At 41.8% G+C, this 17447-nt stretch overlaps 1 protein-coding gene across 3 annotated transcripts in view; it reads right to left on the bottom strand.

The window, feature by feature from the left end:
* PINX1 (PIN2 (TERF1) interacting telomerase inhibitor 1) overlaps positions 1-17447 on the bottom strand; it is a 1591633-nt gene that overhangs the window by 1383306 nt on the left and 190880 nt on the right. The window lies entirely within an intron of this gene.

Below are 17447 nucleotides of genomic sequence, written 5' to 3'. Positions count from 1 at the left end.
ATAGAATGTGGCTAACCGCCCGATCCATAGTTGCTGTAGGGGCTACACCAGAGGGATCTGGAGCAAAAGAGGATTAGTCTGAGGTACAACTAATGGCCACAGCAGAGTCATCCACTTGTGGCTGAGGCAAATTGCTAGCCTGCTGTTGTGGAAAAGGCTGTTTACTTAATTTTTCTTTTTGTGGATGGAAGAAGAATCGAACATGTGACTAACGGTTTGTTCCACTGTCAAGCAGCCAAAAATGGTACCTCTTTTTTTGGGGGAAAGAAAGCAGCAAAAGCCAGTAAACAAAGTTTCTAAAAGTCAACCAAAAACGGAATCACTGCTCCAAAGACCAACTAAAACAACCAAGTCTGAACAGTTGAAAGGAGGCACAAATCCTTAATACAGCACCATACACTTTATTAAACGAACGACTCTTCAGTACGCCAAAACAAAAGCACATTAACGCAATTCACCACACACTGTGTTTTCGTTTCAATAGACTTCTTCAGATGGAAACAAATGCATACCTGAACACACCCATCAATATATAATCTTGGGACTAATTGGTACTCTTAATTAGAATAGTTAGAACAACCTCTCTAAATATTTAAAAACTAAAATATATAATTAATATTTACCAAATGAAAAACATTTTAAAACACATACATTGTTCCTAAAATTCCATTCATAAAATATACAATATAATAAACATCTAATACATAAATTAAATACTAAGTACCATATAATTTAGTCATTAGAAAATTTCATATTTAGTGTTAAAAAATGTTTTCTTATAATCTATGGCACCATCTACTGTCAGAACTTATACTTGCACTGTCCTATATGCCAAAATTAATAAAATTTATGAAATTTAAAATATGTCCGAATATTTAGCAAATCTGTACATTTCATTAATACACTTTTTTCACAGACAAAAAGCAAAATGCACTTTAAAACACTTAGCTAGCCCTCAAATGTAAAATAAGTGCAATTTCTCCATTGGAAAAAAAATGTTTTTTTTAAATGATTTAAACAACTTTTAAATGGGCAGGAAAAAAAGAGTGCTCTCACTTAGAAGTACAATACATTCTCATGACAGTCCATTAAAACACAAACTCCTAGTTTTAAAATAAATTTTTTTTAATGGAAGGCTTTTCCCCAAAGGGAACTAATTTGCCCAGCAAAAGAATGGCACAAACTGACCTTTCATAGGTTCACAGGTAGGTACTAGGCTATTGGCCCTAAGGCCTATATAAGCTTAGCCAAAAAGGTTCCCTGGCTTTCGCCACCCAAGAAAATTATTTTCCTGTGCCCCTGTCGAGCAGAGCCACAGAGGTGATCCCCTGGGTGAATTTCCTATTTCATTCAATCAAGATTTTTCTTGAGTGCTAATGAAGAGCTTTGCTTGATATAGATAGGTAGTTTGTTCAAGAGTATGGGAAGTCTCTGGGACAGGAATCTATCCCTCCAGCATGTCCTGTTTATTGTGGTGACAAGGTTTAGGTCCCTAGAGCATGTAGCTCAGTGGGATTGGGATTTCTTTTAAGTGGAGCATGTCCAACAGCTCTGGATTTGACATAGCTTTGTAAGTTAGGCAGAGATTGCCTCTGAGTAGGCGATATGCGATGGAGTACAGCTGGAGTTTTTTGAGAAGGTCTGCGTAAGGTATCTGTTTGAGGCCGGTAATCATCTTTGTGAGGTATTTCTGCGGCTTTTCCAGTTGTTGTAGATGTCTTGCGAGGTACACACCAAAAGGGGCGTTGTACTCTATAATGGGTCTAATGAGTGAGGGGAACAATTACCTCTTTTTCCTGGATGAGAAACCTTTTGTGTGTGCCATGTAGAAGGATTTCCTGACTACTGTGGCGATGTGAGGAGAGACTACTGTCCACCTATGTCCCAAGGTCTTCTACGTGGTAGCTCATGGGTATAGAGTTTTACCAAAGGGGATGACAATGCACTTTTTGGCATTAAGCTTGAGGCCATGGCTTTGGCACCAGGCATCTGTCTCAGTGAAGCCCTTCTGTAGGATGTCCACATCGTTAGGAGTTTCGATTATGGCTCCTAATTTGCAGTCATCTGCAAACCTCATTAGCCAAAGAAATTCTGTGTTAGCCTGTACTTCAGAAAAGTGGATACCAAACAGGACAGGACCCAGGACTGAACCCTGTGGTACTCCACTTGGTCTGAAGTCGGATTTGGAGTCTGCTACTTTCACAGTGTGGGTTTTGTCAGTGAGCCAGTTGGCAACCCATCTTGTAACATAGGGATTTATACCTAGTTTAGTGAGTTTAACTATAATTCCAGAGTGGGGGCTGGTGTCAAAAGCCTTGGCGAGATCTAGATAGGCTGTGTGAACCACCTTATCCTCATCTACAGCTTTGGTGACTGCTTCATCTACAGCTTTGGTGACTGCTTCAAAGAAGTTTATCAGGTTTAGGAGACATGATCTGCCTTTCACAAACCCGAACTGGGTGAGGTCCAGAGTTTGGAGATTAGCAATGTCTTTGTTTATAAGTTCCATGATGATACGTTCCATGGCCTTGCAGATCAGGCTTGTTAGGCTAATGGGGCAGTAGTTCCAGGGGTCCGTGGTGGCTCCCCCTTTGTGGAGTGGGGTAATCTTCACTGTGTGCCATTCAGTGGGCACAAAGCCTGAGGTGAGGCTATGACTGAACATGGTGCTTAGGTGGTGTGCCAGTTCATCCTATTGTTCGTGTAGAACGCAGCCTGGATGCTGTCAGATCCCATGGATGCTGTGTTCTTGGCTTTGGAGAGGGTGTTTTTTACCTGTGCAGCCATGATTACAGGAACTTTGCATTCTTCCGGTATAGAGATGGGCCCTTTAGGGTGTGAGAGGGAGGTAAAATGTGCACTGAACCTATCTGCCAATATCAGTTGGTTCTGTATATTTAGTGCCATTGTGCTGTAACTCAGAGCAGATCTGAGTGTTGCCATTGAGATTCTTGACATAGCTATAGAATGCTTTGTGGTTGTCTTTAGAATCAGTGGCGATTTCGTAACTAGCTTTGGAGCATTTTATGAGGGATCACAGCTTCTTACTGAGGCTGGACAGGGAGTTCCTCCAATCATGGGATTTTACTCTTTTTTGCAACAGTTTCTTTCTTCTGTTGTAGAGTTTGTTTATGGTAGGGGACCACAAGACTGGCTTCCTTTTTTTGGAGGATAGCATCTTGGTTCTGTTATAGCACAATCCATGCACTCGTGTAAGTGCTTATAAAGTGCATTTGTGTAGGATTCAGCAGTCATACCTCTATTGTTTGTCTACATGCATGGGTGTCGTGAAGTTTGCCACTTCTGTCTTAAGGAGCATGAAATTGGCTTTAGAGAAATTTTTTACGATGGTTCATAGGTTGATACTAGGCTATCTGCCCTAGGGCATTTACAAGCCTAGCCAGAGTGTGTTTGGCTTTCGCCACCCTTCTTAGATTAGTTGACTGTGCCTCTGTATAGTAGGTCACAGAAGATAGCCCATTTAAGGTTAGTTTACCGTGCCTCTGTCTAGCAGTGACACAGAAGAGATCCCAGGGTAAATTTACGATCTCCCATCCAAACGTCAAGATTCTTCTTGAAGACGGTCATTGAGGGGCTCTGTCTGACATGGATTGGGATTTTGTTCCAGAGTGAAGTGGAGCCTCTGGTATGAATCTGTCCCTCCAGCATGTTCTATTTATTCCTGTGCTGAGGTTTAAGTCACTGGAGTGTATAGTTCTGATGGATTTGGATTTATTGAGGTGGAGCATGTCCATTAATTCTGGGTTGGGAATGGCTTTATACGTCAGGCACAGATTGCCTCGGAGTAGGCGGCAAGCAACTGAGTAGAGCGTAGGGCATCTGTTTGAGTCCCTTGATCCTCTTGGTGAGGTACTTTTGTGGTCTTTCTAGTTGTAAGGTGTTGGGTAAGGTACATCCAAAATGGGGCATTGTATTCAATTATGGGCCTGATGAGTGATGAGTAGAGGGGTACAATGACCTCTCTTGATCTAGATGTGAACCCCTTCGTGATAAGGTGGGCTATATAGAATGTCTTTCTAACCACTTTGGCAATGTGATTGTCAAAGGAGAGATTTCAATCTACTTGGGTCCCCAAATCCCTAATTACTTCTTCCGTACTTAATGGATTACCACCTATGTGGTAATTTGTGGGCACTTTGTTTTTCCCAAAGGGGATGACTATGCACTTTTTGGCATTTAGCTTTAGGCCATGGCTCTTGCACCAGTTATCCGTCTCTGTGAGCCCTTTTTGGAGGATGCTTGTGTCAGCCGGCGAGTCGATTATGGCCCCCAGTTTGCAGTCATCTGCAAACTTCGTCAGCCATAGTCCTCCTGTGTTAGCCTGTACCTCAGAGAAATATATACCGAACAAGAGAGGTCCCAGGACTGAGCCTTGTGGGACGCCACTTGTAACTGGTTTAGAGTCTGACATGGCACCTGCAATTCTGACCATGTGGGTTCTATCCCTTAGCCAGTTTGCAACCCATCTTGTGACATAGGGGTTGATATTTAAGCTGGTGAGCTTATTTATGATGCCCGAGTGGGGTATTGTGTCGAAGGCTTTTGCAAGGTCAAGGTAGGCTGTGTGGACTACCTTCCCTTCGTCTATGGCCTTGGTGACTGTTTCAAAGAAATTGACCAGGTTCAAAAGGCAAGATCCGCCTTTAACAGAGCCGAATTGGGTAGGATCCAGTGTTTGGAGGCTCCCAATGTCCTTGTTTATGAGTTCCATGATGATACGCTCCACAGCTTTGCAGACCAGGCTAGTTAGGTTTATAGGGTTTATAGGGCAATAGTTTCCGGGGTCCATTGTGGCACCACCTTTATGGAGTGGGACCACTGTTGCTGTACGCCATTCTTTGGCTACATATCCTGTTGTAAGGCTGACACTGAGCAGTGATTTTAAGTGAGGGTTCAATTCTTCTTGGAGCTCATGTAAACCGTCCGGTCCCATTGATGCTGTGTTTTTTGCATTGGAGAGGGCAGCTCTCACCTGTGCATCTGTGATGTCAGGGAGGCTACACTCTGTTGGGATAGTCATTTGCTCATTTGGTGAGGGGGGGGGGAGTTTGCACCGAACCTGTCTGCCAGGATGTTGGCAATGTCTGTGGGTTCAGTGTATTTCTTGTCATTTTGCACTAACTCAGAGCATATCTGGGAGTTTCCACCCAGCTAAAGAAAGCCTTGTGATTATCTTTAGCGTCTTGTGCAATTTTTCTTTCGAAGCTAGCCTTAGATGATTTTATGAGGGATCGTAGTTTCTTGCTAGTACTGATCAAGAGTTACCTTCCCTTTCCGGGATTTAGCTCTATCATGTAGTAGCTTCCTCCTTCTGTTGTACAGCTTATTTATGGCTGGGGTCCACCAGACAGGTCTCCTGTCTTTGGAGGAATGTGTCTTGGTTTTATTTGGGATAGCACGATCCATGCATTCCTGCAGGTATCCATAGAATGCGTTTGTAAAGGATTCTGCAGTTTGGGCCATATTTTCCACTGGCCCTGGAGCTTTGAAGGATTCCACCTCGGTTTTGAGAAGTGGGAAGTTTTGCTTTTGAGAAGTTTTTGACCATGGCTTCCTTTGCTGGAGGTGGGGACGGGATATGGATGTCCATAGTGATTAATTTATGGTCAGATCTTACCAATGAGGGGTATACCTCTGGTATGGAACATAGAGTCCCCATGTTGGTGATGATCAGGTCCAATATGTTTTCCCCTCTTGTGGGAGTGGTGACCAGTTGTTCCATAGCATTTGAGTTTATAAATTCTAGGAACAGTTGGGCAAGGGTGTTGGGGCTTGAGTAGTGCTCCCAGTCTATGTTTGGGTAGTTAAAGTCACCCAATATAATGGTGTTTGGAGAGACCTTCATATTCTCCAGTGTCTACAGGAAAGCCAAGTGGGGTTCCTGAGTTTGGGAGGGTGGTCTGTAGCAGGCTACAAACTGGAAGGCAGTTTTGCCCACTGTTAGTTGCACATGGTCTCACATGCTTCATGCAGTTTCCCTAATGGGGGTGGGGGCGGGATGTCGATGTCTAGGGTGATTAGCTTGTGGTCAGATTTGACCAACGAGGAACTGACCTCTGGTGTGGAATACCGGTCGGCCATGTTGGTAATGACCAGGTATAAGATACTGCTGCTTCTGGTGGGGGTATGGATAAGCTGATCCAAGGCATTGGAATTTATGAATTCCAGAAAACCTTGAGCAAAAGAGTTGGTACATGAGTAGTTTTCCCAGTTAATGGTGGGGTAGTTGAAATTGCCATTTATTAGGGTGTGGGGTTGTACCCTAATATCTTCTAGTGTATCAAAAAATGAGGAGTGGGAATCCTGGGGCATGGTGGGGTATCTTTAGCAAGTTACATCCTCGAAAACTTCAGGAGTATATTCTTTGGAAGCACGGAAGCCCTGAAGGGCTTGGCATCCAAACCTATCTTTTTAGGGAGCTCAGTTTGAGTTCACCAACTGTTTGGGTGTGGAAGGTGCCCTGAAACTCTGGAAGCTGGCTAGCTGTTATATCCTTGGCAGGATATAATCCATATAGCTAAGGATAGTAGAACAGCGATCAATATGAACAACACTGCATATTACAGTAATTATACTTTTTACACTTTTTGTTGGCTGATAATGGTATTTTACATGCGAGTATTTTCATTATACTTTTATCTCTCACTAAATACAACTGTGACTTTCTTTGTATTCTTGGGCTGAGAATGAATTTGGCCACTTCTGATCAGTGCTCTACACCAGTAGAAAAAGTTTAAATAAATGAATGAATGAATGAATGAATGAATGAATAAATATTTTTTCAATAAGAGGCTCCTCCACTGTCTTCAATAAACCCTTACCTTCTCCACCTATATACAACATCTTTTGCACTCAAGCCACAAAAGTTAACAACATTCCCTGAGATGGTGTCCTGAAGTCCCATCTCCACACAACCCCCTACAAGACTTATTGAATCCTTGTTCTCTAAGCAAGACCTGAAACCATCTGAGGTCACAGCACAGAATTAAGTCCTAAGCTTAAGTCCTAAGCTAAGCTTAAGGGGGTTGGGAAGGTGGCCTAATGGTTAAGGTGTTTGCCTTACAAACACAAGGTGCAGGGTTTGAGTCTCACAAGGGATAATTGGCTAGGCTTAAAATAGCTCGCAAGGGCAGTTAGCTTAGTACTAACCTATGAACTATGAACCTATGAACCTAAGCTATTCACTACCACATGCTCCTTAATATCCACAAGCACTGATAGCCTAAACATCAATTAAGTCTCCATGCTCATTTAGACACCTCTTATTTAACTAAAAAAAGCACCATGTCAAGTATCACTTTAGAAATGGCATTCCAGTGACGTTAAAATCCATAATGCTAAGTCTCCAAATTAACATGAAGGATGCATTTGAAAGCAACCCACTGAAAATGATCTGGGGTATTATTCTTTGTATGGATATTCCATACGTATGAATCTAAGCTATTCACTACCACATGCTCCTTAATATCCACAAGCACTGATAGCCTAAACATCAATTAAGTCTCCATGCTCATTTAGACACCTCTTATTTAACTAAAAAAAGCACCATGTCAAGTATCACTTTAGAAATGGCATTCCAGTGACGTTAAAATCCATAATGCTAAGTCTCCAAATTAACATGAAGGATGCATTTGAAAGCAACCCACTGAAAATGATCTGGGGTATTATTCTTTGTATGGATATTCCATACGTCATCCTTCCATTGTTCAAGTAGCTCCTTAATGCCTAGCAGCTATTACATAAAAGTAAATGTCAAGGGTTCAAACTTACCCACTCCACCAGTCTTTGCTTCTCTGTCCTCAAGTTGCAGCTTTCTGACAAAGAAGACATCAACACCTCAACAATATATTTAATAGAAAGTTCAGGGTAAACCTATACAGTAGCCAACTTTGCACTGGAGATGCAAGCTCCAGATTATTGGGCAAATAATAATGTTCCTAAATATCAGGGGCACTAATATCCACCAAACCTAGCTCCAAACTCCGACTATGGCCAAAGCAGTTAACCGTGGTGAACACCAGACCACCTACCAGTAGACAAGAATCCCACCAAAAAATTCTCTCTATATGGCCTAGCTTTGACTCCGAAAACTAGAACTTGTTGGATGGGCTGGGCAGAGCAAAATGAAAGACAGCACCTATTGTCAACGTGTAAATTTCTGGAGAGGAAGGTGGAAGGTGGGTAGTTCTGCTGCTTGTACTGGCAACCAGAAGTAATAGGCTGTCACTGCAGTAAATAAGGTAGCAGGGCAGCAGTATGACACGGCAGAAAGAGAAACACCAAGCAATGTGTGTTGTAACTGGGTCCAGTCATAAACAGTAGTGTCCATGTAGCAACTCACTGGCATACTTACCTATTAGCCACCATAGGTAACGTGTTAGTTGCATACAAAAAAAATCTCCTAATAGCTGCCTACATGATGTCCTCCAGTGGTGGTCTCTCACCTTACAGAGGAACAAATGGGCTGACTTGCCCTCACCCCGCAGAGAGCATGAACTGGTCAATGAGTCATAGGACGAATGACAGATGACAGGCAGTGGATGGCCCTATGTACCTGCATACCACTTTATCACATGAACTTACTCCAATAAACTGCACAGCAGTATTGTCACCTACAAATATGCCAGATTTGACAAGCCACCAGCACGTAACTAAACTGCTCCATTTCTTTAATCATACTATCTGCACCATTTACTTACTGTTGTCTTCAACCATCACTTCAAGTAGGCTTTGTAAAACCAAGTATCTGTAAATAGAACTTGAACTTTTGAAATTAGAGAACTTACTTGCAATACAGAATGGCTACTCGACATGGCAGTACATTCATGCAGTGCCTTTTATACTAGACAAACATCACAGCAATTCAAGCAGAAGATATCTTTGCATTTAAGTGACACATACTACAAAAACAGGATTGGAGTCCTTTATACAAACGTATCAAATCATAGGAGTGACGCATACAGATTTATAGCTATGAGAAATTAAGACATGAAGAAATATTTTTAACAGAAAAGAGCAATTTATTGGATGAAATAGAAAGACTCTAGATAATAAATTTAGGGGTGTTTAACAAACCAGGTTTAAATAAAATATTACTGGGAGTATGCCTGAAATCAGATTTAATGAAGTTAAGAAATATTACTTTGGTTCTATGTATTTAATTTCTGGTCGACTAAACATTATTATATTAAAGCATTTAGTTTGTCAAAATGCATTTTATTAAGGTCCTGGTATCATAAGCTTTACTGGAATCATATGACAGTATAACTCTATATAGGTACAGCAAGAAATGTCAGTGATCATAAAAAAGATGACTTAAGGAAGCAATTAAGTGAATAGAATGGCAATGTTTAAAATGTTTTTTACTGTAGAACAGCTATACTGCAATCACTGAATTACAGGTCTATACACTGGGGATAAGCTAGTGGGCAGATTTACTGGAATTTACAAACCAGTCTTAGTTTCATAGTACTCTACTTTTGGCCACTAGAGGGCACTAAGGCACAGAAACTGGTTTGCTAAAATATGTTTATATGCTTTAGGACCATAATCTTTATTGGAGTAATGTGATTATAACAATTTTGTATGTAAGTAATGACTGAAAATTAACAGGTACCACATTTAGGTACATGTGAAAATGAAAAACGTCTGGCTTATGCAAGCAAGTAAGTAAGGTAGGAACATTCTTTATACTGTAAATCAGTTATATAACAGTTGTTGAGTTTTCATTCAATTTTCATAGGTTCATAGGTTTATACTAAGCTATCTGCCCTAAGGCATTTATAAGCCTAGCCCAAATTTTTGTGGCTTACGCCACCCCTTATATGAAAAAATACTGTGCCCATTAGTTTGTTGTGCCTCTGTCCAGCAGTGACACAGAGATGATTCCCAGGGTAAACCTACGATCTCCCATCCACAGGTCTAGATTTCTCTTGAACAGAGTCAGCGAGGTGATCTGCCTCACATGGACCGGGATTTTATTCCACAGCATAGGGAGTCTCTGAGTGATAAATCTATCCCTCCAGCACGTCCTATTTATATCCGTGCTAAGGTTTAAGTCGCTTGCTCTAGTGGTTTTGGTGGATTTGGATTTTTGAGGTGGAGCATGTCCATTAATTCCGGGTTGGACATGGCCTTGTATGTCAGGCACATGTCACCTCTGAGCAGACAGTATGCGACTGAATAGAGCTGGAGTTTCTTCAATCTGGCAGCATATGACAGATTTTGGAGTCCCTTTATCCTTTTGGTGAGGAACTTTTGGGGTCTCTCCAATTGCTGCAGATGTCGGGTGAGATACATCCCGAATGGGGCATTGTACTCGATCATTGGTCTGATAAGTGAAGAGTACAGGGGAACAATGACCTCACTAGATCTGGATGTGAATCCCTTCATGATCAGGTGGGCAATGTAGAAGGTCTTTCTAACCACTTTAGCAACATGAGTGTCAAAAGAAAGGCCACTGTCAACCTGGGTCCCCAGGTCCCTGATAACCTCTTCTGTGCTTAGTGGATTGCCACCTATATGGTAGCTTTGGGTTACCTTGTTTTTCCCGAAGGGTATGACTATACATTTTTTGGTGTTTAACTTTAGGCCATGGCTCTGGCACCAGCTATCTGTTTCCGTGAGTCCCTTCTGAAGGATATCCGTGTCCGATGCACTTTCCACTATGGCGCCCAGTTTGCAGTCGTCTGCAAACTTTGTCAGCCAAAGTCCTCCCATGTTGGCCTGTACTTCTGAGAAGTAGATGCCAAACAATAGGGGGCCAAGGACCGAGCCCTGTGGGACACCACTTGTGACCGGCTTGGAGTCTGACACAGCGCCAGCAACTCTAACCCTGTGGGTTCTGTCCTTAAGCCAGTTTGCAACCCATCTTGTGACATATGGGTTTACATTTAAGCTGGTAAGTTTTTCTACAATACCCGAGTGGGGTATTGTGTCGAAAGCCTTTGCAAGGTCAAGGTAGGCTGTATGGACTGCCTTTCCCTCATCAATGGCCTTGGTGACTGTTTCAAGAAGTCGACCAAGTTCAAAAGGCATGATCTTCCCTTGACAAAGCCAAACTGGGTCGGGTCCAATGTCTGCAAGTCCCCTATATCTTTGTTTATGAGCTCCATTATGATCCTCTCCATAGCTTTGCAGACTAGACTTGTTAAGCTTATGGGGCGGTAATTACCAGGGTCCGTAGAGGCGCCACCTTTGTGGAGTGGGACCACAGTTGCCGTCACGCCACTCCTTGGGCACGTATCCTGTGGTAAGGCTGAGATTAAACAGCTGCCTTATGTGCGGGTTTAATTCCTCATTTAGCTCGTGTAGCACACAGCCGGGGACACCATCCGGTCCCATTGATGCTGTGTTTTAGCTTTAGAGAGAGCAGCTTTCACCTGCGCATTTGAGATGTCCGGGAGGCTACACTCGGCTGGGATAGTTATCTCTCCTTTAGGGGAGAGGGTGAAGTTTGCACTGAACCTGTCTGCCAGTATGTTGGCAATGTCTGTGGGTTCAGTGATTTTTGTATCATTTTGGACTAATTCTGAGTATATCTGGGAGTTTCCACCCAGGTTCCTAACATAGCTGAAAAAGGCCTTATGATTGTCCTTTGAATCCATGGCAATTTTTCTCTCAAAATTGGCCTTAGTTGATTTTATGAGTGCTCATATTTTTTACTAATAATGATCAGGGTGACTTCCCTTTTATGGATTTTGTTCTATCATGTAATAGCTTTCTCCTCTTATTGTAAAGTTTGTTAATGGCTGGGGTCCACCAGACTGGACGTTTGCCCTTTGTGGAAAGAGTCTTGGTTTTATTTGGGATTGCCTGATCCATGCAGTCCTGTAGGTGTTCATAGAAGGCATTTGTAAGGGCTTCCGCAGCTTGGGTTGTGGTTTCCACTGGCTCAGGGGCCTTGAAGGATACCACACCAGTCTTGAGTAGTGTGAAGTTTGCTTTAGAGAAGTTCTTCACTATGGTTTTTTTGTTTGGGGGGGGGGCGGATGTGGATTTGCAGTGAGATTAGTTTATGATGAGATCTCACCAATGAGGGATATACTTCGGTGTGGAGCATTTTGTCCCCATGTTTGTGACAATGAGATCTAGTATATTTTCTCCTCTCGTGGGAACAGTGACTAGCTGTTCCATGGCATTTGAATTTATGAACTCCAGGAACCGTTGGGCTAGAAAGTTAGGGCTTGAGTAATGTTCCCAGTCTATATTCGGGTAGTTGAAGTCACCCAATATGATGGTGTTTGGAGATACATTTATACCCTCCAGTGTCTTCAGGAAGGCTGTGTGGGGTTCCTGAGTTTGAGAGGGTGGCCTGTAGCATGCTACAATTTGTAGAGCAGTTTTGCCTATGGTTAGTTGCACCTGGATGGTTTCCGAAGCTTATGCGTTGCCACCAACCTGGAGGTGTGGGTATCCTTTATGAATATGGATACACCCCTCCTTTTGTGGTGTGGTCCGGGTTTTGGGGCGGAACGCATGATATGAGGTAAAACCTAATAGTGCCGGGTGCTCTCAGGAGCCTTGAACCAGGTTTCAGTTACAGCACAGACATCGATGTTCTCCATACTGAGAAGGGCCTCGAGTGCATGCATTTTGAGATTTAGACTTCTGGCATTGAGCAGCATTACCCTCAGTTTCTTCCCATTTTGTTTTCTAGGGTGGTAGGTTTAGAATTTGAGCCTTACCTAAAAAGGCACTATGGGGTGGCAAGAGCCTTAGCCAATATCCGGAATCCCAGGGTGACAGGTGCAAGCCGTCCCTTGGAAGCAGCGTGGCTTGTCAAGCATGTCATCCCAGGCAGACAGACACTGGATCCCCTTTGAATGACACCAGACATTAAGCCAATTGTTAAAGCTGATCATCTTGTCTCTATATTGTGGCATCATTCTTGGTGAAGGAAGGATACTGCTCAGGGTTAGGGTCATACCTGCTTGGGCTACATAATCAGAGAGCTCCTCTATGTCTCTTTTCATGTAGTCCAGGGAGGTATGTCTCAGGTCGTTCACACCAGCATGGACAATGACTGTGTCATATTTGTACTTGCCGTGGAGTGACCCGAGTGCTTGTGTTATGTGGCGGATTCTAGCGCCCGATAGGCAGCTTACTGTGACCCTCTCCTTCTTCAGCCTGGTGAGTGGGACGTCAGTGTGTCTGACTATGGAGTCACCTATGACAAGTATGTTTGGTGTTGTATTTGGCCTTAAGGGCTGTGACTGCTTTGCACACTGCTTTTGTGGTTTATGTGTTGCTTGTGGGGTTTCTTGAGGTAGCAGTTGTTTGGGTGTCTGCTTTGGAGGCCTCTGCTGTTTAGGTAAATTTTTACTCAGAGCCTCCGAGTATGTCTTTGTGTGTTTATGTGTTTGATTCAGTGGAGTGGTAGCATTATGTGAGGCTGGTTTTGTGGTGTGTGTAGTTGCCTTCTCCTCCTGTATGGTCTTGCCAGTCCTGAGTTGAGAGAGCTCAGCCTCCAGTTTGGCTAAATAGCTGCATCTCTCGCAAGTATTTGTGTTATGTGGGAGGAGGAGAGGGTTGTCTGTGTACATGAGGCAGTTATAACATTGCCTCAAGATTCCCAGATTCACCAGCTGGACCGGAGAGGAGATTGACAACTGACCTTTGGACATGCTAGAATAATATTGGGAAATCCTTAATTGAAAACAAGGGCCAGTGGGGAGTGAGGGTGTAGTGCTTTTAATTTTTAGTGCTGACTTATATAATTGCTTTAGTGAGCAAGTGCCAGGTAACTTGAGTGCAATGTGTTACAAGTAACTAAATGCAAAAACGACAAACAGTAACTTTCTTTCAAGTGAAACAAGGAAATAAGTACAGTAAGCAATGCAGATATCACTAGTGATCCACAGAAGCACTGAGAAGTTGCGTATTAGGTGGAATTAGCTTCCAGGGAAATAACAAGCAAACAAACAACAAGCATATAAACAAAGCTAGATTCAGCAGGCCTGGATCTAGTCTATGCTAGAGCAAACAAGGTGTACCAATTTCAGTAAGATACAGTTCAAATATTCAGGCACTATAAACCTTTAACCAGAAATTCCCAGCTCAGAAGGGCAGAGTCCAGCCTCTTCTCCCACAGAGTGCAGGCCACGAACCTTCTTAATGTAAAATAACTGGCCTGAAGCCCAAGTGCCTAAACCAGAACTAATACACTTGGACACTGGGCTCTCAATCAGCAGTTCCCAACTTAGAAGGATGAAAGCTACCTGTCCTGCCACCACAGTGCTTGCCACAAACCTTCCTAATGTAAAACAACTGGTCTGAAGCCCAAGTGCTTAATCCAAAAGACTTGAATGACAGCTACACTTTAATCAAGTTACAACCAAGCAGTAATAAATACCATTGAATACTTTAGAGAATGTCTGGATTAGTGCTCAAGTTACACAAACAAAGCTAGATCCAGCAGGCCCGAATCCAGTCTATGCCACAGCAAACAAGGCACCAACTTCAGTAAGAAACAGTTCAGATATGCATGCACTATAAGCCTTTAACCAGAAATTCCCAGCTCAGAAGGGCAGAGTCCAGCCTTTCCTCCCACAAGAGTGCAGACCACGAACCCTCTTAATGTAAAATAACTGGCTTGAAAGCCCAAGTGCTTAAACCAGAATTAGTACACTTTTAGAATAACAGACACTGAGCCCTCAATCAGCAGTTCTCAACCTAGAAGGATGTAAGCTACCTGTTCTGCCACAACAGTGCAGACCACAAACCCTCTCAGTGCAAAACAACTAACTGGTCCGAAGCCCAAGTGTTTAAACCAAAAGGCTTAGAATGAGTTACACCAAGCAGTAATAAATACAATTGAGTATTTTAAGATGATGCAAAAGTAAAAAGAAGTAGGTAGAAACACAAGTACAGTAAAAGCAGATGAAATTTTTTTTTTTTTTTCTGAACAAGTGCTGAGATCAAAGAAACAGATTTGAGTGCTGAAACTAGAAAACTGGCTAGTTATAAGAAAAAAACAAGCTAGAAGGCTTCCCTCAAACACAGAAGGGCTTGGGGGCTCAGAAGCCTACAAATAGTCTGTACCACTTAACAAGAAAGGCAGGAAATAAGCTTAAATTTTTTTTTTTCTATTTCCCAGATGCTCTCTTTGTACACAGTAGGAGTGCCTGAAATCAGAATATGATCTCACTGCACTCAGTTGAGTGAGCAAATGAGATGGGCCAAGAGGCAGGCTGAGGGGCGGGCAGTTTCAATGCCACTAAGATTAACACCAAAACAAAAACAGGGCGGCTGGGTGGGAACTGAAGAGCAGAATAACTTCAGTTAAATATTCCTTCAACACTCCTTCACACAGATAATACTGAATACTAGGAACAGTCCACAAAATGTAAGCACATACACTCTCAGTTCCTATAACACGACTAGCCCAGCACAAAAGGCACCAGTTGACACGACAGGTGAATCCTCCAAAGTTTATTACACAAAAAGGTTAAGCGCTTTCATCACACCGTGACTTCTTCAGAACACTACTAAATGCACTCCAGACACTTTTATATGCTTCATACATCACATGACATGACACATTCAAACACCTGACATACATATCTAATTATAAAAAAATCCTTTAAAAGTGCTAAAAACTCACTTAAAACTTTCATAGATTTCAAACTCATGTTGCCTATATTTATCCGGTATTATCCAAAATTGGTTTGATAGATATATGGTCATTAATTCCCGGATACTCAGAGGCATTGAGTCTGATTTGCCACCTAACCTCTCTGTCGCTGACTTTCTTTTTTGATATGTTTAAAAGGGGATGTCACTTAAACAAAGTTTTATTTTGCATTTATCATGGAAATGCTCATATTAGTAGTTGTGAAATATGTATAAGTTTTATATACTGGTGTGCATTTACAATTATATATAGGATGAATGTAAATATGCACGAATGTTTTAAAGTGTGTTAATATAGGGGAAATCTATGAAAGTTTTAAGTGAGTTTTTAGCACTTTTAAAGGATTTTTTTATAATTAGATATGTATGTCAGGTGTTTGAATGTGTCATGTCATGTGATGTATGAAGCATATAAAAGTGTCTGGAGTGCATTTAGTAGTGTTCTGAAGAAGTCACGGTGTGATGAAAGCGCTTAACCTTTTTGTGTAATAAACTTTGGAGGATTCACCTGACGTGTCAACTGGTGCCTTTTGTGCTGGGCCACTCCTTCATACACAGTTTAAATCAAATTAAATACTGTATTTTTAAAAAAAAAGTGCAGATAAAGGTACTTAAATTCTCTTATACGTCCAGTTGAATATAACCAAGTTCTTAGCTGGCCAAGCTGAGGTTTTAAAGCAGGAATTATTTCACATGCACCAGTTTAAATATGCAAGGACAGGAAATCAAAGAATGTGGCTACCCCCACACCTGTAATTACTAGCAAATAACAAAATTCAGCCAACACTAGCTTCAGTTCAAGTTACTGAAGAGCAGAATAACTTCAGTTAAATATTCCTTCAACACTCCTTCATACACAGTTTAAATCAAATTAAATACTGTATTTTTTAAAAAAAAAAGTGCAGATAAAGGTACTTAAATTCTCTTATACGTCCAGTTGAATATAACCAAGTTCTTAGCTGGCCATGATTTTGGGAGTATTTTTTCACTCTCTACTTGACATAACACTGTAACGAGATCTGTACAATTTTCTTCTTTGTGGATGGGGGGAATTTATTTACTTATGGCAAGAAATAATGTGATACAGAAACAAAGATTTAAAAAAATGGCTAAATATTTTTTTTTTTAGCTTGGGTTGATAACATATGTGGTTGTGTATGCTGGTTTTCGGTCTGGAATAACAACCAACTCGTTATGAAAGGAAAACACCGACTACTGTCTAGGGACTAAACACAGACACACACAGACACACACAGACACACACACAGACACACACACAGACACACACACAGACACACACACAGACACACACACAGACACACACACACATGGGTTTCATTCAGTTGGTTGAATCATATTGGGTTGCATCTGAGAAATGTTGAAAATAATTGGATGGAAACACATACAGTCATCAACTGCTTTGAAATCCCACTATGTAGAATGTGATTAGTTGCACATGCACTGGTATAATCAACAAGTAGAAACATCTGAAAATGGTTGAAGTGGTTTACAGAGGTGATTGGCCATAGGTTACACCAGTCACCATCTTGACAATCAGCGCTGATGCAATTTATATTCATGCGTCAGCAGGGATTAACTGCGTGTCATCTTTTTTCTTCATAGTTATATGACTTAACGTGTTAGTGCATTTAAGTACAGGGTTTGGGGGGACAATGGGAGCTGAATAAGGATTTCCTTCTTAGAAAACACTTTGTAAGGTACATCCTTGTGTATAACGTATCCTATGGATTGTGATAAAACAAATTAAGTTTTCAGTCAAAGGAGTTCTCAAA

This window comes from Protopterus annectens, chromosome 2.part1 (genome assembly GCF_019279795.1).
Source record: "Protopterus annectens isolate FY-2018-M chromosome 2.part1, PAN1.0, whole genome shotgun sequence".
Lineage (NCBI taxonomy): Eukaryota > Metazoa > Chordata > Ceratodontiformes > Protopteridae > Protopterus > Protopterus annectens.
This window is presented reverse-complemented; position numbering and strand designations above follow the sequence as displayed.